The 26,982-nt window shown below is 36.0% G+C and overlaps 1 protein-coding gene across 3 annotated transcripts in view; it reads left to right on the plus strand.

The window, feature by feature from the left end:
• The window catches only part of HS3ST5 (heparan sulfate-glucosamine 3-sulfotransferase 5), a 284,761-nt gene that overhangs the window by 92,339 nt on the left and 165,440 nt on the right, over positions 1-26,982 (plus strand). For all 3 annotated transcript variants that reach the window (XM_019646327.1, XM_019646329.1, XM_019646328.1), the window contains exon 2: positions 12,099-12,288. The gene's annotated coding sequence lies outside the window, so the exon portion shown is untranslated. The remainder of the gene's footprint in view (positions 1-12,098; positions 12,289-26,982) is intronic.

Below are 26,982 nucleotides of genomic sequence, written 5' to 3' on the forward strand. Positions count from 1 at the left end.
AGTCACTGACCAAACCCAAAGAAAAGAAGTAGGGAAAGACATTCTACCTCCTTATTGGGACAAATTACAAAGGCATGTAGCAATGGGCATGGATGCTGGAAAGAATTAGGGACATTGAAAAAGTTTACTACACTTGTTTACCTGTTTTTCTTGAGTGTCATTCTATCAAAAGTTAGATCTTATTCATTTTGGCAGCATCTGCTCTAGCTGCAGGCACCTTTTATGCATTCATTCACTCATTGTCCACTTAACACACAATATGTAGTTCTCTAGACAAGTGCTGTTTAATAGAAATGTTGTGAGTCACATATTGAATTTTAAGTTTTCTAGTAGCCACATTTATAAAAAGTAAACATAAACAGGTAAAATTAAATGTAGTAATATATTTTAGTTATGCAGATATAGTCAAAATATTATTTTGACATGTCATCAATATTAAAGTTAATGAGATATTTTATATTCCTTTTTTTCTGCACTAAGTCTTCAAAATCCAATGTGTGCTTTTCACTTACAGCACATCTCACTTACTTATATTTCAAGTGCTAAAAAGCCACTACTAACTAGTAACTACAGTGAAGTTACAGACTATGTACTGAACTTGGTGTTGAGAATACAAGACACCTGTCCCATGGATCTTACAATCTATAGGGGAAGGAGAATTAATTTAAATAGTGCAGTCATTATATATCCTTCTGAGAAGTTCACATTTTAACTGTCATTTTTGGGAAAATTTTTGTGTTAATACCTCTAGATCTTGTCATGCCACTCTGCAGCAACAACTTCTTTATTCTAATGGTTGTCTATTAAACATCCCCATATGATCTCCCTAGCCTAGTTTAGTTGGCCACATTTTAACATGCCTTTCCAAAATCTTATGGAGAGCCATCATTGCACTCCAAAGTCTGGCAACAAAGATTTGTTTTTTTCCAAAATCAGTATAGTAAAGGGATATTACTTGAGCTCTTATTACCGAGTGAATACATTTTTACTTTATCTGACAAGAGCCCAGGATCCTTCATGATAGAAATAGAAAAGTTGAATGAAAAGCTGTCTTTTCTCAGTGCTTATCTGCTTTTTAAAAAATTAAACACAAAACAAAACAAAACAAAACAAAACCCTGTGGGTGGTTGTAAAGATAATTCACAATAAAAGAAGATAAAGAGAGAATATTGCTTCATAATTAGTAGAAGGAATAACAGAGGCAGAGAACGGAGCCAGTGAGAGGTGGGAAGGAGGAAGCTTGAACAGTGTTTATCTATTGTTGACCTGATTAAGCTTATTAACTGCCGGAAGAAAGTTTTGACTTTTTCACACTAAACTGTCCAAGCAATGTTTATCAAAGAGGGTAATATTTAGAAAGCAATTATTACCTATTGGAGTTTCAGATAAAGGGTCCTGGAAGGCATAGGGAGATATTTTCTTCGTAGTCTAAAAAATTTGATGTTTCTTTAAATATGTAGGTATATAGCAGTGGTTCTCAACCTTTCACAGGGGTCGCCTAAGACCATCGGAAAACACATGTTTTCGATGGTCTTAGGAACCGAGACACCGCTCCTCTATCCGTCTCCAGGCCCACATGCAGATACGCCCACATACGAGTACCCGGTGACCCCTGTGAAAGGGTCGTTCAACCCCCATGCGACCCACAGGTTGAGAACTGCTGGTATATAGCTTAAAGAAGTGAAAGTGGTTTCTTTTAAATTCTATGAATCATCCCATGATTTCTTTTCTTTATCCTGTTCTGGTTATTGCATACCTTTTCAGTGGTGATTCATTGCTTTGACTGTGTAATCCATTGCTATCAAAACAACTTTGGGCACAAGCCCTCATGCTTCCTTGTTCCTCTGGCAACATGGCTGGTCCCAGGGATGGCACTTGGAGTAACACTTTCAGGGAACTCAGAGCACCTTTGACTTTCATTGCTGGTATGAGCAATACTCTCCTCCAAACAGCAAGAGTTTAGGTGGTTTGGGGTGATACAGCACAGAGTGTAGCATTCTGGACTTTAAGTTCTGGGATACTGTTTTTACATGATATTACTGAAAACTACAGTTATGGCTCTGTGTTTTCATACTAGACACTTTAGAAAATGACTATAATTATATAGAGAATGGAGTCCAGATTACATAGTGGGCTTTTTTTTACACTTCAAATTACAAAAATATATTTGCACATCTACTCCAGTTTTTCATGAAGGATCTAAATCAGAACAGCAACATTGGTCTTGTGTTTGGTGACAAAGGATCAATTCAATCATTCTAAATAATAATTTTCACCACCAGTGGAATGTCCATCAGATGCCTCCTCTCCCAACCCCCACATCTGACATTGTTGCTTTTAACATTGAAATATTTTCTGTCATTTCCATTCATGGAGATATTTTCAGATGGGGAATAAAAATAAATTGAAAAGAGCCAAGCAGTAGTCAACTAGTGGCACATGAGTACTTTATAAATTGGTGCTTATGAATAAAAGACATGCAGCTGTAATAGGATGGATATCATAAGGTTGAGGCCTCCCTTCCCCTAGGTCAGGAAGTATGCAGGCGCTTTCATTAAAGCGAAAGAATAGGAAGCTTGGCACCAGAAACACCATCATTAACTCAAGCACAGAGAACGGTCCTGTGAGGAGGAAACTCCACTGGACAGCTCTTCCAGTCACTTAGTAAAGAATGAAAAGAGTTGCTGGTGGAATGGAGAGTAAAGGGTGTGTGTGTGTGTGTGTGTGTGTGTGTGTGTGTGTGTGTGTGTGTGTGTGTGTGTGTGTGTGTGTGTGTGTGTGTGTGTGTGTGTATGTGTGTAAAAGATTGAGAATTGAGTTAAAGCAGTTTAAACTGAAGTCAATGAGTAAGTTGTGTGGTTGCAGGTTATCTAAGAATCTTTAGATCCCCATGGCTTAAGACAAAGAAGGCACACAATAAATATTTATTGGACGAACAAATGAGTGAATGTTACCTAAACAAATTTTCATGACTATGAATTTACCTCTTTTTGCTATCCAGGAGGATCTAAGAATTAGGCAGCCTTTCAAATACAACCCTTAGTTCTCTGTCCCTACGGCCTTGTCTCAAAGATCAGAAGTCTTACCAACTGCAGAAACAGAGGTCAGAGCTAAATATAAGGGTCACAGTAAAAGCCACAATTTTCCTTTCCCAGTTTCAAACCATAAATGCAGCCTCTTATCTGTCTGAACAAAGAAGCACAAAAGAGAGGAGATGGAGATCTAATCTTAATATGCTTATTACTTATGCTGTATATCCCTTCCTCCCAAGAAAATCCTATTCCAGTTTGAAGATTAGGGTCAGAGACACTTTGGCTCTTCCTTTTGCAAAGCAAAAGCCATTAACATTTTCCTAGGAAAGATGTTTTCCAATCATCAGATAAATATAAGGTCTATATTTAGGGCGCGGAAGAATTGCACTCATTCAATACATAATGATCAAGCATCTTTTTCAATGAAATAGATTTGCCTCCTTCATAATTAGACCAACCCTCAACATTTTTGTCACAGTGAACTTCACTTCCACTCTCATGGCTATCTTTCTGTAGTTGCTAAAATTTGTTGAGACTACAGGAATTGTAAAAATCTTGTAATTCTAAAATTCTATATATCAAAAGGCACCTAGTAACATTTTTATTAAATATTGATGAGCAGATATGATATTACACTTAGAAAGCTTATATTTTGACATTGTTTTATTCTGTTTCTCTGCTTCTTCCCTCTCCCTACCTTCCCTGCTAATTAATACTTTCTCTGATTTGCATGCAGAGTGTCATGATTATCATTTGTTAGTTGAAAATCTGAATATCACTAATGTAGTAACTACCATCAGACTAGAAATGAGAGTCCAGATTAGTGAAGAAACATTGTGTGTGTGTGTGTGTGTGTGTGTGTGTGTGTGTGTGTGTGTGTGTGTGTGAATAAAAGGGACTATTCCCAGAAATTCTGGAATCATAGACTCTTAGGCACTAAAGTTGCTTAGAGGACACGTAGTCAGTGATTCTCAACTCAGGTTACATATTACCATCACCTGGGTAACTTTTGAGGCTCCAATTTCCCATCCCTGACCAACTGAACCAGCATCTTTGAGAATGAGACGTGGACATGAGTATTTTTTTAAATCCAGGTATATTCTAAAGTACAGACAAGTTTTAAAAACCCCTTGTTTGATCAAACCTCTTTTCATATGGGTAGACAAAGTAAACCCCCTCTGGGGACAAATTGTTTATCTCAGGTCATTGTAGAGCCTGGATTAGAAGCCACGTTTACTTAGCCCTAGTTCAGAGCAATTTCCATAACAATACATACTAATATCTTTTGTTTAGTTCGGACTCATTTGAACTTTCCCTCCATAACATTAACAGAAGGAATCATGCTTCTTAATTTTTTTCTGTCATATAGACTTGAGATAAAAAATCAAAACAAAACATGATGCAGTATAAATTAACACATGAATTTCCTACATTTCTCAGCACAGTTGACCGCCTTGCCTTTCACCAAAAAATAAGTTAGTCTTTGATTGTTGTGAAGAGTTTTTGAAACATATTTATAATTTTCATTTTATGTAAGTCAAGACGATATCTCAAATCATTTTAGCATTGGTAGGCCCATTACGAAAGTCATCATATAAGTTACACATAACTCATTTCCTGAGAAAACCTTCTGAGAAAACAGCACGGATAACATGGACCCATAGTTAACAATGCTGAAGAGAGAGATAGTTAAACATTTTCCTGTACTTTGACATCCATCTTTTCTGTATGTGTATATCTGCTGAGACCATCAAAGTCTAAAATATTTCAATTCAGCATAAAACTGCAGTACCCATTGTTATATGGCATATATTTTATCTTGTGAAGAGATGGCAAAGCATATCTAAATGCATCGTGCCTACACTCAGGAGCAATGCAAATCTTCTGTCTTGCCAGTGCCAGAAGGAAATGAAAATGATAGTAGATAAAGGCTAGAAACATTTTTCTCTTTTGCACTCACGCAAAATTTTGTACATAGTGATCATCATCATGCATTAAGCATCCCCTGTAAGCCAAACATTCTACTATAGGCAGAGGGCTACCTTCAACTCTTATTATTTGAAAGAAAATAAATACAGTTTAAAGTAGTTGGGGATAAACAATAAACACTTAACTAAGAAAAAAACCATAAGTACAAATCTATTCTATGAATTATGATAATAACTATGTAAATTTACATAATTTTTCAACCTATGATAAGTCTCCAATAAGGACTTCTTCACCTAATTAGATAGTTGAACTGTGTCTATTTCCATAAGTGGGTGTTACCTTATGTACATTGTATATAATTTGTACTAATTATCACTATAGTGCAAAGAGTAGAGAAATGCATGTGTTGTAATGACAGTTTTTGTCAAGACCTGAAAAACCATGCCCATAGCAGCAGCACAGAATGAAGATCAGTGTGTTAGAAGGAGAAGACCAGCTGGTAGTCTGTAAGGAACTCTATAATGCCCTGGTGGAATTCACCACTACTCACAATATGAATTTCCACATTATAAGCCTGAGAATTTGACTGAAGGACTCAATCTCATTAGGTCAGACTCACAGGGACTGAAGCAAGTGAACCAGGCTGCCAGTTCATGAATGGGGACCACCTCACTGCTATGTCCGGAACGATGCCATCCTCTCTGTCCTCTACCCCGAGTGCCTCTTTCTGACTCGGCAGTCATTGCGGGAGCTGAGCAGCAAACATGGATGTTTGGGAGGTACAGCGACGTGCCATTCAGACCAAAGGGAAGTCTGAGGAATCTTTTGACTAAGTGACTTCTCTGGGTACCAGGAGGATATAAAATTCTGATCAACACTTAACTCCTGATTTTTTCTTCTTCATTCTCAAAACCAGTGGTGTTCAAACCATGTTCCACAGAACTCTAGGGTTCTGTGTGAGGATTATTTTGTAGGAGATGGATCCACTTAAAAAAGAAAAAAAAACACTTAACTACTGCTCTCACCTTGCCATCCCCTTCCTATTATGATACAATTTTAGCTCCTCTAATCATATTCCAGGTCTGTCTCCTTGTAATGACATTATTTCCCGAGTTTCATAATGGAGTACATATTGGAAGTTCCCAAACTCTTTAGTCACTCTTTTGTTAAGAAAATCACAGAAGGCCTGTTATCTAGGGATGATCGTGGATGTTTTATATGTAGTTTTTACTTGTTTAATTCTCACAGTACAATATTATTTCTCTTGTTTCCTTGGGAAGTTTTCAAAATTATAAAGGAATATTTTATTTTGTATTAATATGTGCTGTTATAGGGTAATCTAAATTTTTGCACTATAGGCAGATAAATAAAACTTTTTTTGCATTTTCATGCAATATTGAGTGGAAAACCTACATGAAGCATGCATAACTGAGAAATTTCATGTTTTAAGCACTCATAAACATCTTTATTCCACGTTGTTAAAAAATCTTCACTGCTAGCATTTTAGAATGGCCATGGCATCCATTGGCAATCTCATATTTTAACAAAAGAATATTTTTTTAAAGAAATACTAAAGGTTTATACTATAATTATAGAACAAATTTCAATTTTCATGCAAAAGGACAAACCCAATCTTGCCAATAGATTCAGAAATTAACAAACAAAACAGAAAAATTTAGCAAGTAAAATATCATACACCTGAAAATTGTGTTTCCCCTTATACAGAAAAAAGCATGTATAAAGAGGCAGAGCATAAGAATCTGTCCTGTCATTCAGTTAAGCTCATTTTTTATTTATAGAAAAAGGAGCAAAATAAATAGTACCACTTCAACCTATCCCTTGGAGTTTAAGCAATAGGAAAAAAGAAATCATGACTATACCCTGGTAGAATTTCTTATTTTGCTTGAAAAGCAGCTAATATTAAAACAAGAATCACTAGTTGCCTGAAATATCTTTTAATACCCTAGGGAAAAATTATAAAATAGCCTGTTCTCTGATTTTTAAGCAACTATTTGTAGTCATTCTCAAAATGCATTTCTTGCAGTAGGGCTTTTGTGTTTGTTTTGTTTTTTTTTGGTTTATTTCCTTCTTTTCTTTTCTTATTAATTTTATAAACTTCCTAACAAATTAAATACCTTGAGAAAACTAGAAGATATTTATAATGAACAACAGGTCTATAGAAACCCCAATTCATTTACCTCTTGTATAAATACGCCTAAGGCAAGCTTCAACTGGTTTTTTATGAACAGAAGATTTAACCTGCTCAAGAATTTTATTCAGGCACAAAATCTGCTTTGTCTCATCATGCATTTCTTGGCCTTTCTTCCTTCTGGATTCCCTAGTCCTAATTCTATCATTCTGCAACTTGGAAAACACAGCTAATACAGTCAGAGGTCTATGAAATATGTAACCCTGTGTCCTCCTGTTTATCAAAATACATTCACAACCCTACTGTTTCATTGCTTTTAGGTTCCCAGTGCATATTCCTATTTTTTAGGCTACTCTAAGAAATAGTTCTCTTATTTTGGGTAATATCAGTATACAGCATAGGCTAAAATTTCATACCTAACTTTTGAATCTCTAAAGTTCCATTTGCCCTTTTCAGGTAAATATCCAATAACGGAATTAGTTTGTGCTTGGGGTAACTATTTTTCAAAATAATCAATCTCTGTTGAAAAAAAGCTTTAGCTGTTAATGATTTAAAGTATTGAATTTTTGCTTGTATTTTTCAAAGGTAAAAGATTTCTAAAGAGGAATATAAAATATTTGAAAATATGACAGTGAAAATAGCAAACGTTATGTTTGTCCACATAACTCAAGGCTTATCTGAATGTTCTCCATGTCATGCAGAAGAACAGCTCCTTTATAAATAATCTTCACAAATTCTGTGGAATTATGATCAGATACAAGTTCCCTATTTTTAACTTGTATATTTTTTGACAGAATAATAATATATTTCCACTTGTTCACTTAATCTTATAGGTAGGCGATAACCTATCCATTGTGAGAGAGAATGAATGTCAACCTTTTAAAAAGGAATCAAAGTAGGAATATCATTATCAATACAATTGAATACCTTCTGAACCCCTAGTACTTTGTACCCTGTACATTCTGCTACAGGGTACAAAGAAATATGACATTTCTTTACTTCCAATATACTTATAAGTAATTCAGAAAAATACACAGGAAAAAGTAGAAATAAAAGATTGTTTGTGGTTCAAGAGTTATTGCAAGGGAATAACTTGTTCAACAAATAATTTGTTCAACAAATTTTTTTTTTAGATTTTTATTGGGGGGTCGCAGGATGGGAACAGTGCTGGGGAATTGGGGAAGGGGAACAGACAAGTTGCTGTCCTTTTTGTTCTTCAGTCTAGTTGTGGAGGACGTTGCTTCACTGGCCCAAGTTGGCACCATCATTGCGCTCTTCCCAGGTGAGGCAGATCAGTCGCCGGCCTCTGGACAGCCGCTCACGATGGCTCCTGGCCGCTCACGCTGGCTGCTGGCTACACATGGTAGCCCATTGCAACCCACTGGAGCAGGGGCTGCAGCCCACGCTGTCGCCGACCACTCACGGCAGCCCAGCTCCAGGTTGAGCTGTTGTTCGGCATCTTAGCTGTAGAGGGCAGTGTCACTGGCCCTCATATGTGGGATCCGAACCCTCTGGCATCCCAAGCCAGCTCTTAACCAACGCGCCACTCAGCCAGCCCTGTTCAACAAATATTTATTGAGTGCCTACTATGTGCTTAGCACTCTGCTGAATGCTGGGTATTTTTTAAATGAAGGTATTTAAAAACAAAAAATGGTCACTTTCTGCTAAGGAGATGAGGCTGGAGAGTTACATAGGGATTGGATGATGTAAGTACTTGATCTGTTTCCTAAGAACAATGAGAAGACATTGAAGGTTTTTAAACAAGGGGTTGATGTGATCAGTTGTGCATTTTTAAAAGTTCATTCTAAATGCCATAAGAAGAATATATCAGAGGGAAACAAAATATGATATGAGAGACAGAAAAAAAATCAATAGTCCATGCAACAGACAAGGTCTTAGTGGTGGTGGTAATAGTGGTGGGGGTGGTAGTGATGGTGGAAGAGATGAGGGAGGAGGTGGATATAAAAAGAAAAGCAGACAGATTTGAAAACTATGTAGGAAACAAAATCAAAAGGACTTGGTGATCAGTTACCAGCACTGAGGGAAAAAATGAAGGCTCAAATCTACTCTGATTCCTTTTTAAAAGCTTGAAGACCTTGGGTTTTGGCTTATCCAGCTGATGGCTGATGATGCTGTTTACAAAATTAGGGAACACTAGGGGAAAGCTGTGCTTGAGAGGAAGGTTTTTATGAGTCCAGTTATGGGCAAATTCAGTTTGAGGCGCCTTCAAGACATCCAAGTTGAGATATCAACTATTTAGTTAGAAATGAAAGTCTGGAGACAAGAGAAGAAAATGTTAAATGAAAGATAAGATTTGAGAGTCATTTTCAAATGATAGTATCATATCCTTGGTGAGCTCTCTTATTAATATATACAATGGAAAACAAGGTTTTGTTTAGCGTTCTCTCACTATGAATTAGAAAAATCTGGAAATGTTTCGTGGAGGAGGAGGGCTGGATTATTCTTACAAAGGTAGACTATTGATAAGAAGAGTGAGAAGTAGAAGTGAATGAAATGGCAGGCACACAGTAAAAATATAAATAAATACACTGCAAAGGTCTTTTTGCTTGCAAGTAACAGAGATACCAACCTGAACTGGCTTAATCAAAAAAAAAAAAAAAAAGAAAAAGAAAAGAAAATAAATCTATAAATTCACACATAACTGAAAAGTTCAGGGTATTCAACCTGTAAGTAAGATCTGTCCATGGGTGAAATAACATGCTCAGAACCCAGTTTCTCTCTTTTTCTATTTCTCAGCTATGTTCTTGGCGATGACTTCAGTTTTGGCAGGTTGCCCGTAATTCTCGCCACTACATGTTAACAGGCTCACGTCCAGCAAGAAAAGCAAAGTTTTTGTTTTGTTTTTGTTTTTAACACTATAGGGCAATGAAAACTCCAGAATGCAGATCATTAACCTATGAAGGCCATGCACTCATCACTAACATTGTAGGTAGAGATTGAAATACAGAGATTATTTTAAGCTACCTAGGGTGCACCTCTGGAGTGGAGACAGATCCTCCCCCAAACCACCTAGAATGTTAGGGAAGAGAGATAGGAAATCTAGAAGAATCTATATTACAGGAGTCTTAAATGCCAAATTAAGAGCCTTGGATTAATCCAATAGGCCAGAAGGAGTTCTTATGTTTGGAACAGAAGAGGGATCCAAAGAAATGTTTTAGAAGGTTAAGTCTTAAGGTAATTACAGTACGTACTGCAATGTTTAAGAAAAAAATAATAATAATCTGTTGAAGAATCTATAGTAACAGTCTAAGAAAGAGACAGTGACAGCCCAGACTGTGATTGAGTAAGAAATGGTGTTGAAAGGAAGACAGTAATGAAGTGATGGATATGAACAGTATTTCCCAAACAAAGAATTCAGAGGACATAGCAAGATAATAAGAATGAACTTCGGGGTGGAACTTTAAACTCTTCCACTGAGATTTCAACTAATATGATAGCTTTGGCACTGAGGGAACAATGAGATCCTTTCTTTTACCATAATTCTGGACTCTCTTCCAAACCTAGCCCTGAGCTAGGCTTTCCATTTTGTTTTGCTCTAAGTAGTTACCACCATCTTGTGACCCATTATTACTCACAAGTACAGCTTCCCTCAGAATCAACAAGAAGTCAAGTTCCAAGCTCTATCAGAAAGAAGGTTGCCCTTGACTCCACAAAATAAGAGCTTACAGATTACACTGCAGTGTAAAATGGTAGGCTCCACTACAATCATTGCATTGACACTTACTTTTTAACAAATGGTTTTTGAGCACTTTGTCAACCTGAAATGATTCTGTTAGCAAGCAAGGGAAAACCTAATGGCTTAAAGAAGTACAGTTCCAGAGGAAGCAGTTAGCAGTGTTGATTCAGCTGTTCATCCATAACAGGACCTATCCCGTTGTGTTTCCCTGGACTCTTATTACGTTTTACATCATAGACACAAAATGACTGCTCTACCTCCAGGTAGCACATCCTCATCAAAGACAAGCAATTGTGTGAAAGAGAGAAGACAAACAGAAATTTCTTATTTATCCATACAGAAAATGTCTGCCTGGCTTTCTCACCCAGCATACTTCTTAGAGTTTGTAGGCCAGAATGGGGTCACATGACTACTCTTAGCAGTAAGGAACACTGGGAGAGTGAACATTTGATTTACCATTCTCTATTTGTGAGACATAGCAAGGAAGAAAGCTGGGAATGGTTTTATGTGGCCGAACAGTGGGGCTTCCATAAAAACTTACTGTTTTACAGTGTACTCTGTGCCTGCATGTATATTACACGCTTGTCATTTAGTATTTGACTTTGTATTTATCTGTATATGTTGCTTCCTCTGTTCTTTAGGAGAATGTTTGCATGATTCATTACCAATTTTAAAAACAGATGTTTTTATTCTCTTTTTCCATTAGCCACTACCAATGTCTGCTTAGCTCATTCACCAAAGATGCTAGAATTTTAGTTTCCCTGAGTAGGTAACACATATTGACTAGAAAGGATATTATTTTTATTTATGTCTAATTATTTTGGCAAGCATCACCCATGCGAAAGAAAGTAGAGCAAAAATAGCAGATGATTCCATGGGGGTTTAGTAAAAGATCACATTTTATCTTTCATAGGGTGTGACAGAGTCTCATGTAAGGATATATTTCCAAGAGACCTCATCAACCTTGACTTAGAAAGAAATTCATCACCAAAATGTAGCACCTGCATATCAAAATCAAATTAGTGATTATACTGCTTGATGCAGTGTTTGGAAAAAATAATCAATTAAAACAATATGAATTGAACCAGAATCCTCTCCAGGCAGCAGCATCACGCAATCCTGACTTCACAATGACATGAAATTTTAAATGACAACTGTGCTAAATCAGGGAGCGGCAAACCCAGGCCAAGTTTAAATTTAGTAACACTGCTAGTTTACTGAAAATAACCTTCTCCATGGCAGACTCGATGAATTTCAGGTGACCGACTACTTGTTTTTCTGTTCTGTTCAGAGATAATCGGATACCCAGAGGCCCCATCGCTGTCTTCCCTTCTGAATGACGTTTCTGCTGTCTACCTAAGGAGCCTCCTGGCAGCCTGGAAACACTTGGAAGTTAAACAGAGAATCCACTGCATATATTGTTCTTGAAAATTTCCATCGTATATGTTCAGAGCTTTCTGAATAAGCATAAGGATGTGAAGGTAAGTGAGTTTTGGAAGAAACTCACATTCTTGTGAATGTTTAATATCTTTTAATAAAATAGACAAAAGTAAAAACAGTGGTTGAATAGAAGGGAAATAGCCAGCTATATGCAGTTCCACAACAACAAAAAAAGGGGAATGAAGTACACATTTGAAAAGTTGTTATATGTCATGTAAATGCAAGTATGCATAGTGGTAATCTTGATATCTGATAATCCATTTTACCAAAAAGGTATGCCATACAATGGTTTTCAACTTTTAATGAGTGTAAGAGTCACGCGGGGGTAGAGGGAGGTCCTAATAGTTGATCCTGGGCATACTTAACAGAGAGACTCATTAGTTCTCGAATGTTGCCCAGCAGTCTGCATTGTTATAGGTACCTACCCCCCAAATGATCCCGATGAAGGTGGATCTCAGGCCTTTGAGAAACACAGAAATTGGCATTCAAAATAACCTGCCTCTAATTTTCAAATTTCATATTAAATGGGAGTTTAATGTTTCCTTCAGTCACAAGAATAAATAAGGAAAGGGTGATTTTAGCAGAGATACTAAATTAGTGCTCCCTTTTTGAACCCCCCAAATTGAATTATTAATCCCTTTAATGTTCCTTTTTGAAGTTTAATACAATGAGCTCATTCCCAGGTGTCCCTGTTTCTCTTTCAGAGTGACAGTCCTGTCACTGCTCTCTTTAGCTGTTTCTCAGTTCTGTGTAATGCAAATTTATACAGATGTTTATGGTTATTGACCTAATTCCAAGAACTATCTAGAAGATGCAAATGACAAATCATTACCAGGATTGGCTAAGCATTTCTACATTTTTCCGGGTGTTTTCTTCTTCTCTTCATTTTGAAAACTCAGCCTTAAATTTCAAAAGAACGGATATGCTTGACAGATCATTAGCTACTCTTTTTTTTCCTTTGCAGATAAAAACTTATTAGTCATGTGATACATTTATAACAGGTTACATGTACATTTATTGAATATAACTTCTTTATATTTCTGTTTCCTGTGTCTCAATTTAGTAACTTCATTTTTATAATTTACAAATTTTAAGTTTATAAATGGTTTGCTTTTTTAATTCCAGTGAAAGAAGTGATTAGTAGGGACCTATTCAGATCTTAAATTGTGATGATTCCATAGAAGTACAATATGGCATTATTTTTATAGTAAAGAGTGAAGTTTTTAATCAAAATCCTTTAATTGACTCTCAGGCTTATAGACATTTTCTTCTCTCTATCAGTCTTCATGTGCACTTATTTATATTGTGTAGAATTTCTTATTCATAAAGTATCAAAAGGTAAAAATAAACCCTTAATCAAAAAGAAGTATGTCCTTATAGTGCCTATAAGCTATTAGCATTACATAAAGAAATGAATATCTCATACGCATAAAATAAGGCAGCACTTTTTCAGGTAATCAAAATTAAAGATTTACATAATTGGATTAACTATAATAATGAATTTTCACATGCATTTGTTGCCAGAATTGTTCTAAATAGTAAGATTGCCATACCTGATGATAAAAGTCCCAAAATTTTTAGTACACAAGATTGTAAAATCCTCAAATACATAGTACATAAGTTTATGTTTCAATAAAGTCTCCAAATTAGATTTAATAAAGCTTTTAGTGCAAATCTGTAATATTTCAATTTCAGAGAAACATAACATGGAAACTACTCTTCTGCTCTTTCTTTTTTTTTTTTTTTCTTTTCCTTTTTGCTGAGGAGCAGGTGGAGAGAGAACAGAATTGATTCCTCGAGTGAGTCACGTTCATTCTCATTGGCATATTTATCTTAAATTGTGGCTCCCTAAAGAAAACTTAGAATGTAGTTTCAGGGAATCTGAGTGAGGCAGCCTTCATACTCAGGAAGTAAAATATACAACAAAAGAATAAATTACAGAAACTTCCTAGAAGCACAAAAGCATAAGGTTTTAGAGCAGACATGGACCTTTGAGATCTTCTAGTCTGGCCCTCATGTATAACAGCATTCTTTTCTCTTCCCAACTTGCCATAGAAAAGCTTAATACAAAGAGCAGTAAACATCAAGCTGGTCAGGTATAACTTATTAACAAGGAAAAACTAAGCAAGTGTTTTTCAGTAATGATTTCTTATGTAAGGAAGGTAAGAAGAAATTTTCCTCCAAGATGAAGGTTGGAGAAATGAAGAAAATACTTGAGTACTTATACATGTAATTTAATTTAAAATCATTAATTATTTGAGTCATCAGTAGATCATCTTTCATGTCATTAGAAATTAAAACAGGGACAGACAAGTTGCTGTCCTTTTGTTCTTCAGTCTAGTTGTGGAGGACATCGCTTCACTGGCCCATGTTGCTTTAAAAAAAAAATTAAAAAAGGAAATTCAGGTTTATTTCAGGTTGGGTCAGTCTTATCTGGATATGCTTTTAAACACTAGAGCCATCTGGGACCATTCAGTATAGAAGAAAGGAGATTTAAATAAGTAAGAATCTCTGGGGAGTATTAGTGTTATTATGAAACAGCATAATAATTATATTTGTGAGATATCCTAAAAGATTAAAATGGGCTTATAATTCTCAATTTAAGGAGTTGGGAAATCATTAAGATTTGTGTAGTAGAAGTATAATTATTGATGTGGGGAAATGTTCATAATATGTTATAAATGAAAACAAGTTACAAAACTATATTATGATGTAGTCTCATTTTTATTAAAAAAGCTGCAGATGCACAGGAAGAAAAATTGAAGTAATATACACCAAAATATTATTAATGATTATGCTGAATTGATAAAATTATGGTTGATTTTTATTACTTCTCAGGGTTTATAAAACTTTCTTTAAAGTATGTGTTATTAATGTAATTTTAATATAGTGTTAAGGGCTTGGATAATATTCAGTTATCTGGTAAATTCACTTTTGTAGAACTATAAGGTAGTTCCGCTAATGGTTATTTAAAATAGCCTTAAAGCAAGCCTCTTTCATCTTATAGTATTAAACTGATTTGAATATGAGGGTAGTACTTCCTATTAGATCAAAATGATTTTCATGTAATTCTTCATTTGTGGAATATTGCGGTAGAATAAATTTCTCAATCCTCCCTCTTCATTAAACACTGATAATTTCAAATTATGATGATTAATTCCTTAGAAATATTCTTCATTTCTTGTATCAGATAATTCCAATGTGCTTTCAAGACTTTTCTAACTATAATAGTTTGCTCCATTTGGAGGGTAATTTTGTATGTTTGGTTACATTAGTGTTAATATGTCTTTGTTATTTAAATCTCCAGTGTAACATACGGTTAGTCTCACCATTATTACTACCAGCTGCGGTTGGCCTATGATTTTGTTCATTCTGTCTGAATCCAAAGTAATTAGCTCTTTAGTTTAATGACAATATTTGTTAATGGGTTTTTAGGGCCAATTTCTGCTGTTAGAGAGTGGGTGGTATATATGAAGATAGAATCTGGCCCTTATGTTTTAAGCATAAGCTGTGTAATTTGATTTCAAAATGATGGTTTGGGGATTTTGGGGTAGGAAGACTAAATCTGCATTTATCTGAAGTTCCGCAGTTTCAAGAAACAGAAAATGAAAGTGACAATTTATGTAAATGAACAACAAACTCCCTGAATGTTCTCTGATACTGCTATCCTGCTTGTGTCGTCCTGTATATAGTTGGAATAAAAAATGAAATGATAATTATCAAGCAGAACTTAGGTAAATTCTCTTATGTGACAGGGCTTTTACACTGAGTTCTTTCAGAGCTAATAAAACATTTTGATCATTGTATTTTTTTCTACCTTTAGTGAGATATAATGGACATATAACTTTGTGTATATTTAAGTTATACAGCGTGATGACTTGATACACATATATATTACAAAATTATTATCACAATAAGGTTAATTAACACATTCATCACCTCGCATAATTAAGAGAGTAGATCTTAAATGTTCTTACCACACACACACACACACACACACACACACACACACACACCCCATAATGATCATTATAGTTTTGAAGGATTCAGTACAGCACAAAGAATCCTTGCCTGGGTATCACTGGGGTTCAAGGTCAGATTCAGCTTCCTGGTAGTGGCGTAACCTTGGGGCCATCTCTTTACCTCCCCCTGGGCCTCAGTTTCTTCACCCTAAAATGAGGCCTTTGCATCAAATGATCCCAGTGCGCCCTTCCAGCTCTGATATGCTAACTCCAACTTGCTTTAAACGAGCCCTATGAGGAAGGCAAAGAAGATGCAGTGACTTGAGCTAACTGAACAAACAAATCATTAAGTCTACTAGAAGGTACTCTGTAGCTGTTTTGGCCTTAAGGACTTTCCTTCAATGACTTGTTTCTTTTATCCTGGAGAAGAGAAATATTTAGAGGCTTTATGTAGAAGAGACTATAGGGCGATCTATTAGAAGTTTTCAAGGAGACCAATTTTGGCAAAAGTTAAAAAAGAAAAGCCACTGGGTAAAAGTGAGCTATCCGACAATGAATTAGGATGCCTTGGGAAATCATGAATTCACCATCATTATAGGAAAGAAAGTGGGTACCAAGGGTTTTATGACCAGCCAGACTGCTTTTCAAGGTATAAAAGCTAGAGGCAAATACTCTGAACACAGAGGAACTCAGGGAATGTTATTATGAGCCCTTCTTGAGGCCATTATTACACAGTGCAGAACCAAATTGTAAGCTGTATACAAGGATGCAGCCGAAACAAAGTTATTCAAAAACTTGAAAATGGAAGGGTAGACAAAGGTGTATTAGGCAAATGCAACCTAAAGAAATTAGGAGTTACAGGGTTCCCCGCCCCCCTCGTTATTCATGGGGGACGCATTCCAAGACACCCAGTGGATGCCTGAAAGCACCAATAGTACTGAATACTTATATATAATATGTTCTTTCTAATATATACACAACTATGGTAAACTTTAATTTATAAATGAGATGCAATAAGAAATAACAATAACTAATAATACAATACAGCAATGATAACAATACACTGTAATAAAAGTTATGTGTATGTGATCTCTTTCTCTCTCTCTCTTTGATCATTGAAATGGCCGCTAAGTGACTAGTGAGTCCTGCATGGATACACTGGACAAAGGGATGATTCACATCCTTAGCAGGATGGAGCAGGACTGCTTGAGATTTCATCACACTACTCAGAATGGTGCACAATTTAAAACTTATGGATTGTTTATTTCTGGAATTTTCCATTTAATAGTTTCAGACTGAGGTTGACTGCAGGCAACTGAAACCAAATAAAGTGAAACCATGGATAAGGGTAGTGGGGCTGGCTACTGTGGAATCTTAATGTCGGAAAAGGTGAAATTTAGGGCCAAAAAACATTAACTAATACGAAAGAGAAGCTATTGTGAATGCTGATGGGTATAATACATAATGAAGGTACGCAATCATGAATGGGATAATAGCTTTAAGAGTTCGCATGGGTGTTTGTTGAGCAAATAAACTTCTCAAAATGTCCTAAGAAATACCAATAGTCCATAATTCGGGTGATGGACTAAGTCTAAAGTGTCATCTTCAGTATTATAAGGCAAAACACTTAATGCTAAAATTTATTTTCAAGAGAAAATATTTTTATTTTAAAGATAATTAAAACTACTTGTCAATCAAATATTAAATACTTGACTAATGACAATTTTTTTTTCATTATCAGCAAAAAAAGGGTTATAAGAAAGAACAAAAAAAGGTCTTTCTCTTTTTGAAAAGAAAGCAGCTTCCACTAGGACTGTAAATATATGTATTACACTTATTCGATTTGAAGCAAGCGGAATGTTTTGATTGTCCCCACCCCAATAGGTATTCTTAACAGCAGGATATAATTTCAAAGTTTTTGCAGTCAAGAGGTTTCTGCTGAGCAAAAATTCTTGTTCAATTTAGGAATGCAGATTATAATAATTTCCCTATCCTCCTCGCAGCAGGCTTCCTGCCTTCATTTTGCAGAGTCCTGAGTTCAGTAACAAGTAGGAAACTTCAGGTCCAGGTTAACACATCCTTCAAGCACAGTCCTATTAACTCAACTTAGTCATCATGAAAAGCGGCTTAGCTTCACAAGTGAAATGGAATACAGTTGAATTGGTTTTCTAATATAATACCTATTTATAATAAATGCAAAGTGGTTTATGATGGCAAACTTTGTGGAGCATGAAAAATTATGAGGGGAGAAAAGCTATTTTTTTCTGACCTAAAACTGTGAAGACATGTCATGTATGCCAGCACATGACACTACTATTAAAATAAAGGGAGTAAAATATTCAAAAATGAAAATGCAATACATTGGTGTTTATGATATACTATTTCAACAAAAACATTTAAATGAATCTATTATATTTTATAGTAGCATTTCTTTCTAGATAGCACAGTTTTGTTAATGTACATACATTTTCTCCAGTTTAATTTCTTTCTGTCTACTAGCCTCAAACATGTGAGCCAAAATTTCCTTATTTCAAGAAAGTACAGATTGCTCAAGTTTTTTTTTTGGTCTGCTGATATTAATCAGATCTGTATAAATGCAAGTTAAATTATGTAAACCACACATTATTATAATGTAGGTCACTAAAATATTTGTCTTAAGCTTCAAATAAGAAAATTCTAGAGGGTAGTTTCATCATTCATTCATAGAGGGTAGTTGGCTAAAATCAAGTAGATGAGCTAAGTGTCAGAGCCAATATTTTACAACTGCCAACTGTTCTGCCTTCATGCTTATACTCAGGTAATTCACTTTGCTCTTCCATTAGCTGCTCTTTTTTCATGAGTAAGGTACAAATGCACCATGCCATGACAACTATATTTTCATCGTGCCTGGTCAACACCGCCAAATTTAAAGATTGATTTTTATAATAGAAGAAGTAATTGTCCAGCCACATGCACTATGGACTTTATAAACTGTGCTGGCTTGATCTGTATTTGCTTTTTATGCATAAAATTGTGATTTCAACTGAAAATCAAGACCAATACCTAGATACATTATAATCTGAAGCAAACATCATTTCTTTACTCATTCAACAAGTGTTTAGTTAATAACTACTAACTGTGAGGCTGCTCTAGGACTGAGATGCATCAGAGAACAAAACATGGCATTCTCTTGGGACATGCAGACAAAAACTAATTCTAATGATTAAATGAATTATGTAGTATCAGACTATGATAAAGTATGAAAGAAAGGAAACATAGATTAAAGGCAAAACAGGGAGGAATGATTGACAGGATGCAGGGGGGTGGGGTCAGATCTGGTGCTGTTTGTACCAGCCCTTCTGGTAGATGTTTGTTTGTTTGTTTGTTTTCATGTTGTGCCTGATTGTTTTAAAATCAGAAGAGGCGGATAACACTTGGAGAGTGAAGTCATTATTAAACGGCTGTTGCCCAAATTTTCTGTTTTTATTGATAAGCTTCCATACATTGACATTCACACTTGAAATACTAACCTTAGAGTTTCCCCAACTGAAAGCAATTCACTGCATGTGTTTATTAACTTTTAAGCTTTTGAGTTTTTTGCCTGGTTTTATTACATATGGTTTGATTAACAAGTGCTCTCCAAGTAATGCTGTAGAATTTCCAAAGAGGTCAAACAATGAAGAATAAAAAATATATTACATTTAAATGCCTTTACATTTTTCCTGATGGTTTATAATCCATGCAGTAATTTTAAACTGTTATGGTATCATTATAACCATACCCTTGACAGTGATGTTAAGCAATGCCAAATTAGTTCAAAAAGACTTGAACATCAGGAAAGAATATATTAACTTTTAGAATTAATATGGAGTTTGAAAATATCTATTTATGAACCTTTAGATAATATTCTTACATGATTCTCAGAAAAATGGGGACTGAACTCTAAAGTTGAGTACATATTCTTAAAATATGACCTGCAGTCATTTCTAACTTAGTTCATTTGTGATGCCACTTTGAGAATTATTTTCATGTTGATAACCATGTATATCACTAACTACCAATCACAGCCTGTTTGAGCTGGAAGTGATCCCAGAAATTCTAGTCCAACTGGCTTTATTTTACAGGTGTGAAAACCGAGTCCCAAAGAGGGTGATCTGTGCAGGTTAAATGGTATGTGCTGGTCCAGGAGACCCGTTAGTAGAACTACAACAGAAACCCATTCTTTGAAATCCCCATCCATGTTTTCAGTATATCACACTACCTGAGCCTTTCCTTTGCTTATTATTAAAATAATATTATTTTTTTTAATTAAGGAGAGTTGACCATCCCTTTGAACTCTACAAGGCAAGCTGATTAACAAGTGTGCCTAAGCTCCCAGAATGGCCTCATTTATTTGATAACCTCTTCAGCACTACCAAAAATGACCCCAAAAAAATTCAAATGATCTTTCAAGATTTTTTCTTTGAAAAATGAATAAAATTATGTATGAAACCATGAAGTTACTTGCCTACTAATCAGTATATATAGCACAAATGAATTACAACAGTATTATTTTTCAGTGAACTGTGGAAGGAAAAAATTATAAATAGTAAAGTGCTGAGTTTAGAAAAGAGCTTAAGTAACATCTGGGCCCTAGGTTCCTCAGCGTCCTTAGGAAATTACAGAGTCATGTGAGAACTCTTCGAACCCTCATAAAGCAAAATTATGCAACTCACTGGAAAATAATTTCAGTCGATTTAATAGGACAGAGAGGCAATATACTCAAAACACAAAGAAAAGTACAATACAAAAGACTGTCTGCTAAGCCAAGGGAGTTTCATATGCAAAAACATTTTAAAAATTCAAGCAATATCAATTAATTTTCTAAGATAGTTTTTAGTTTAAGCATTATAATACATCTTAACATGTCGCACAATTGGTTCTTATAAATGGATTCTAAATTTGCCTGTAATGAAGTATATAGCCATAGTTTTATATAATGATAAAACTGGGGCTTCTCGTTACACAGAATAGAAATTTCATGTCTGTTTCCAGGCAGATCATTTATTAAACCAATATAATTGAAACTGTAAGTGAATTAAAAACTATGTATAACATGAGGTACATGTCTCTAAATGATTGATGAGGATGATTATGGAAAACAGCTGTAAATACTCAGGGTCCAGAAGACTTAATGAGTACTTTGTGAACTTATCAAGGTTTTGATGATTCTGCCTGATAATGAGAGAAGTAAGAAAATGAATAATTCACCCAATTTTTATATTTGTTATTGTACACTTGTAAATCCTGTAAGACTAAGAAGCTGAAAACCGGATCTTCTATCTGTTCTAATATCCACATACAATTCAATTAAATTCTTCTATATTCAGTAAAATTAATTCAAAATTTTATTTTAAGATTACATCTGGCTCTTACTAATGTGATGGCTAATTATTAGCATTCTAGCATTAGGCACTTTAGATTAATGGTTTATTATTTTTAACACAAAAAGAAGGTATTTAAAAAATACAAGGGTAACATTTTCAGATTGCCAATGGGGGAAAAGCTGAAAATAACTGATTTTATGCTATTTTTGATTGATTGAATTCATTTTGTGTGAAGCCCTTAGTGATCTCCTTTGAAATTTCTATCTCCTTCCTTTTCCTCTCCCCTCCCCTATGAATATTTATCTGATTTATAAGGCAGTAACACTTTTTGAATATTCCTTTCCCAAAGGAACAGTTTTTTCCCCATTTTTAATCACTTCATAGATGAATTGTTCTTTGATAACCAAGGGAATTAATGGGCCAAACTTCCCTCCTACATAAACCTATGTGGCTCAAGAGTGTCTTAGTTTGCCTCTTGGGCTGAGTAAAGCTGAACTGAACTTTACCTTTCACTGTCTTTTCATACATTATGCAAATTGGTAAGAATAAAAGTAATGTGATTGGAAGTATGGTTTGACAGACAGTATCACGTAATGTAATACCCAAATAGTTACAAGCTAGAAACAGTGCCTTGGGGCACCACGTTTATTGTGAAAGAGTATTTACATTTACACATTTTTGTCTAGAATTTAGAATTACATAATAAATCACTCACTATGGAAAGTAGAATTGCTTTCAAAATATTCTACTGACCACTCTAAGGATAACAAAGAACTATCAAATGCAGTTTCCTCCCAGAAAAAGTTTTCAATCCATCTGGGAAGAAAAGCACTAAGGCTTAAGAAGTCAGATAACAGAAGGGTTAATAATGAATAGAAATACCTGTATGGATGAACATGACCATTATATTACATATGTAAATATGTTTAATGCATGCTTACTAAGTTCAGAAGCTTAAGCAAAAAAGTACACAAAAACTTATATCTGTATAGAGTACATTTCCTAATGATTTGGACTCTGCTCATAGGAAAGTTCGGTGTTTGAGTCTTAACAGGGATCAAATAATATACTCTCATGTGAGGCTTAATGAAGGCATAGTTTTTCTCATTTCTTTGTGGTAGGCTGTCTCAATCTCAGCTTATGCCTAGCTCTTCAGGAAATGTCATCTCTCCTTCAAAACTTTTACCTGCTGAAAGGCTTACTAGCTTTTCAACCAAGTTTTCCTCCTTTCCAAAAGAAACAAAATTTTGAGTATTGTTTAGTTTGTGAAGAAAATTATTCATACCAATATATGCTTAGGTAAATGTGAAGGACATTTGTCACTGAAACTAATACTGCTTAGTTCTTCAGGTAACAAAATGAAAACATTCTTTTTTATTATGTTTTGCACCTTGGCCTTGAGACTCATCACTATGGAAAACAAAATATTTTAAAATGTATGTAAACTTCACATGTATTAAAATTATACAGGAAAGTAACTTGGATATTTAGGCTAATCCTAAACACATTTTAATGTGGGAGAAAAGGAATTTCCATTTTTTCCCCTATGTTTGTGGTAGAACCATCCATGACTGGATTTTCTGATCACAAACAAGGTAGTTCAGAAGAGCAACTGAGAACGTGAACTCTGGAATCAGATTGCCAAAATTCAAATATTCATTTCTACTTCTTACTACCTGTGAGACCTTGGGCACTTTCAACTCGCTGTCTTAATTTCCTCATCTGCAGATGATAATACTGTCAGCATCTCAGGGCTGTTGGAATTAAAGGTTCATGTGAAGTACTCGGTAAGGCCCAATACATACAGACAACTCATATTTCTACTTTCCACATGGCCTCTCTTGTTTTCTCAAAAATGAAACCTTGTCATGCATCACTTTGAACCCTGATTGTTCCTTCATTCTCACTGTCTTAACTTGAAAATGAAGAAACTCTAATAGGTAACTTTATATAATTATATAACTAGATATAGTATGGACAAAAGCATACTGGATTTGTGAAAATATTCAAATAAGATTGTTTAATAGAATACTTTCATCCTCAGGATAGTGATGGTTTTAAATCTGCAGCTTTGGAACAGGATTCAAATGTCAACCTAATGGCTTTGTCATCATAACCACATAAAAGGTCTGGCAAGATGTGTAAATATGGGCATATGGACATGGTTGGCAAGGCTTTTTGAGTTGAAATTTAATCCACCCAACAAGTTGTTGCATCAAAACAGTGCCTGGAAATGTTTGTGTTTTATTGCCTGGTGGTTGGCTTTCCAGCTAAGCCTGTTCATGAGTGGAGAATGTGGGCTGTCAGAAGAGTGGGGGGCACAAGTCTCTGTCCTTCCAGATTGTTGAGCAGCTGGAATGAGTCATGCTTAACTGACACTTGAAAGCTGTCCATCAGCATTTAATCATGAAAGGAGCTTCATTGAGCAGCAGCTGCCTTCATCACCACGAAACCAAGAGCAACCCAACTGCCTGAGAACCCAAGCTTCCCTCCCACTCCACACCGCGCCGAGAGCTTTCACGTATTCTGGGCAGCCAAGAAATTGTGCTCCAGCTAAAATCATTCAGTCTTCTAAACCCAGGAAAGGACTCTTTAGGAACATTGCACTTTCATTTTTTTTTTTTAGAAAAAAGGGAGAATGATTCTTTTCTCTGTTTCTGGATTCTGCGGAGGGTTTTCTGGGTCAGACTAAAACAGTTTATCAATTACCATTTTGGCTGAATAGAATAGCTTGCCTGAACATAGTCACTCATTCTCCAGTTTCCTTTTGTCAACCACCTGTAAATAATGAGACAAAGGATATGAGATGAGAAGATAGAACTGTGTCTACTGTTGTGTGGACATGTTGATAAGTGGAATCTTCTGCTGGCAAAGATTAAATGTATCATTGGAATGAATGCCTTGTGATCAGTTTCAGTGAAGGTTTGTTTACTATTGTGGGCCCACAGAGTGTGAAAAAAAAATTGAGAGTCTGTATCTTAACTGAAGGTGAATGCATTTATAGCATGCTGCTTTTATTTGTGCATTGTTGCATTGGGCTTTGCCAGACATTGTGAAGAGACTGCTCCAAGTTAACAAAATGTATGGCTGCATGCATGATTCGATTTACTCCAGGGTCTAGCCAGTGCATTCAGCTATATTTGTTATCCTAGCAGAACATTATTTATTAATAAGTTCTTCATGCTTTATTAAGCCTAATGTCAAAATACCTCTGTGGGACCCTACAAGGCATGTTTTCTCTTTGTGGTAAGGCCTCCCAAAGAAAATGAAAAATTACTCAACAGTGCTCCAGTTAAAACCCAGCAGACATCAGTTCAGTTTCTCTTGAACCTATCAGGTGGGGTTTCTGAGTCTTTGTGAAAAATCTGAATCTCATGTAGTGTGAAAATGACATTGAAGAATGCCCCCTTTCAGGTGGTCAGTAATTAGAGTCCTTTCAAAACAAAGCAAAGCTTCTATGGCCCCAGAAGACGGGTGGACTCTTCAGCATGCCAAGAGACGTTCAGCAGGCGAGGAAAAGCACAGATTCAGTCTCTACAGCAGTAGTGAGGAATTAGCGACTTATGCAGATAACATAGTAATTTGAGATTAGTAACAAAGTGAAATAACAGAACATCTGGACCCCAAGGGGAATCAGCACAATTCTGAACTATGCTGGGAGTTAGCAGGGGGGGCTGGTGGGAACGGGGAAGAAGGTGCTACGACTCAGGAAGACAGCCAGTGAGTTCAATGACACACGAAAGGTATGGACCTGTCAGCTGAGCATTCTCCTGGCTTCCTGGAGGACAGGTAGGATTCAAAAGGGCCAGGTGGGTCATGGTCATGGGGAAATGCAGGCAACTGGGGATGTCAGGGTTAAGGGGTGCTGGCATCATGGTTGGAGGCATGTGATACAATCGTCAGTCACTTGTAGGGAGAGCCAGAAAAGGAACCAGCTGAGGTTCAGTATCCTAGGCAAGAAGATGGGAGCTCTCTGTCCTGAGTTTCTTCACAGAAAGCTACGGGACATAAACCAAAGTGTAAGAGAGGGTGGGAGCCATTATTTTAGCCAGTGGTCTGTGCAAGTGTCCAGGACCCACCCCTCAATCCTGCCACAGGACTGATGATGAGGTCTTTGGTAAGGATACTCAACCATCACCCTAGATGCTGGGACTGAGGCTGCATCCTCCCTCCCTGCTGGCCCCCAGGTACACAGTCTGTGTGCGCCGTGATTAATTAGCTCATGCGTTGGGAGCTTCAGCGACCTCTGCTCTGGGGGCCCAGAGGAAATAGGCTCAGATATAATGTCTGCAAAGTGTTTTCTGTCTTACCATTTTGCAGATTTGCTCTCTAACTTTTGCAACACCTTAAAGTCACTATAGCACACAGCTCAGTATTTAATTATGTAGATTTTGTTACTATCCTTTCTAATTGTTTCCGGCATGTAGTTAGGTAGTAATTATTGAGTTCCCATCATGTGCTAGACACAATTGGGAATAAAAATGTCTCAGTGACAAATCTTTCAGGAAACGTATAGCACAGTGAGGAAATATACATGTACAAATGTAATGATATTATTATAAAGCAAAAAGTTGTCAAGGGCATGAAAGATAAGGAAAAGCTGAGGTATTGTCACAGTTTGGAGGAGACCAAGGAGGCATGACAGTGCAGTGTAATGTGGGATCCTGAATTGGATCCTGGGCCAGAAAAGTACAGTACTGCAGAAGCTGGCGACATCCAAATAAACTCTAGAGTTTTGTGTTAAGTATTGCACCAATGTTAACTCTTTCACTTTGATAACAGTACTGTGGTGATGTGAGATATTAATATTAGTAGAGTCTGATTCAGGGTATGAGAGCTCTCTGCAACTTTGCTATAAGTGTAAATTCATTTCAAATTAAAAGTTCAAAAAGTGATAAATCCTATAGGGAAGGTGCGGATGAATACATTTAGATATTCCGAAAAGGAAAAAGTTACTTCTAGGTGATGAGAAGGTAAAGCTTCATGAAGGGGCACCTGCACTCCAAGGATAAGATAAGGGACATTTCCAGGGAGAGGAAACAGGGTGAGTAAAGGCATGAAAACAGGAAAAGGGAGGACTCTTCTGGGAAGAAAATAGTATAAGTCAAATGAAGAGCATTAGAGCCCATGAAGAAAGACTTGGGATTTGGTTTACAGGCAGAGAGAGAGGCAGAAGGTATGTGGAACATGGAAGAAGATTAGCAAGCAATTCAATTTGCTTGAGTTCACCATACGTGAACTGAGGCTGTGAGTGGGGCATAAAGATAGATTGCGAGGTCACAGAGATTAAATTATGAAAGATTTTGAATGCCAGGCAAAGGGTTTGACCTGCCTTTCCTATGCAGCACGATAGCCCTATACATGTTTTAGCTTGTTCCCTAGGAGACTATAAGTACTTTAAAACTGGAATTGTATCTTATATTGAGAT

Source organism: Hipposideros armiger, unplaced genomic scaffold (assembly GCF_001890085.2).
Source record: "Hipposideros armiger isolate ML-2016 unplaced genomic scaffold, ASM189008v1 scaffold_101, whole genome shotgun sequence".
NCBI lineage: Eukaryota > Metazoa > Chordata > Mammalia > Chiroptera > Hipposideridae > Hipposideros > Hipposideros armiger.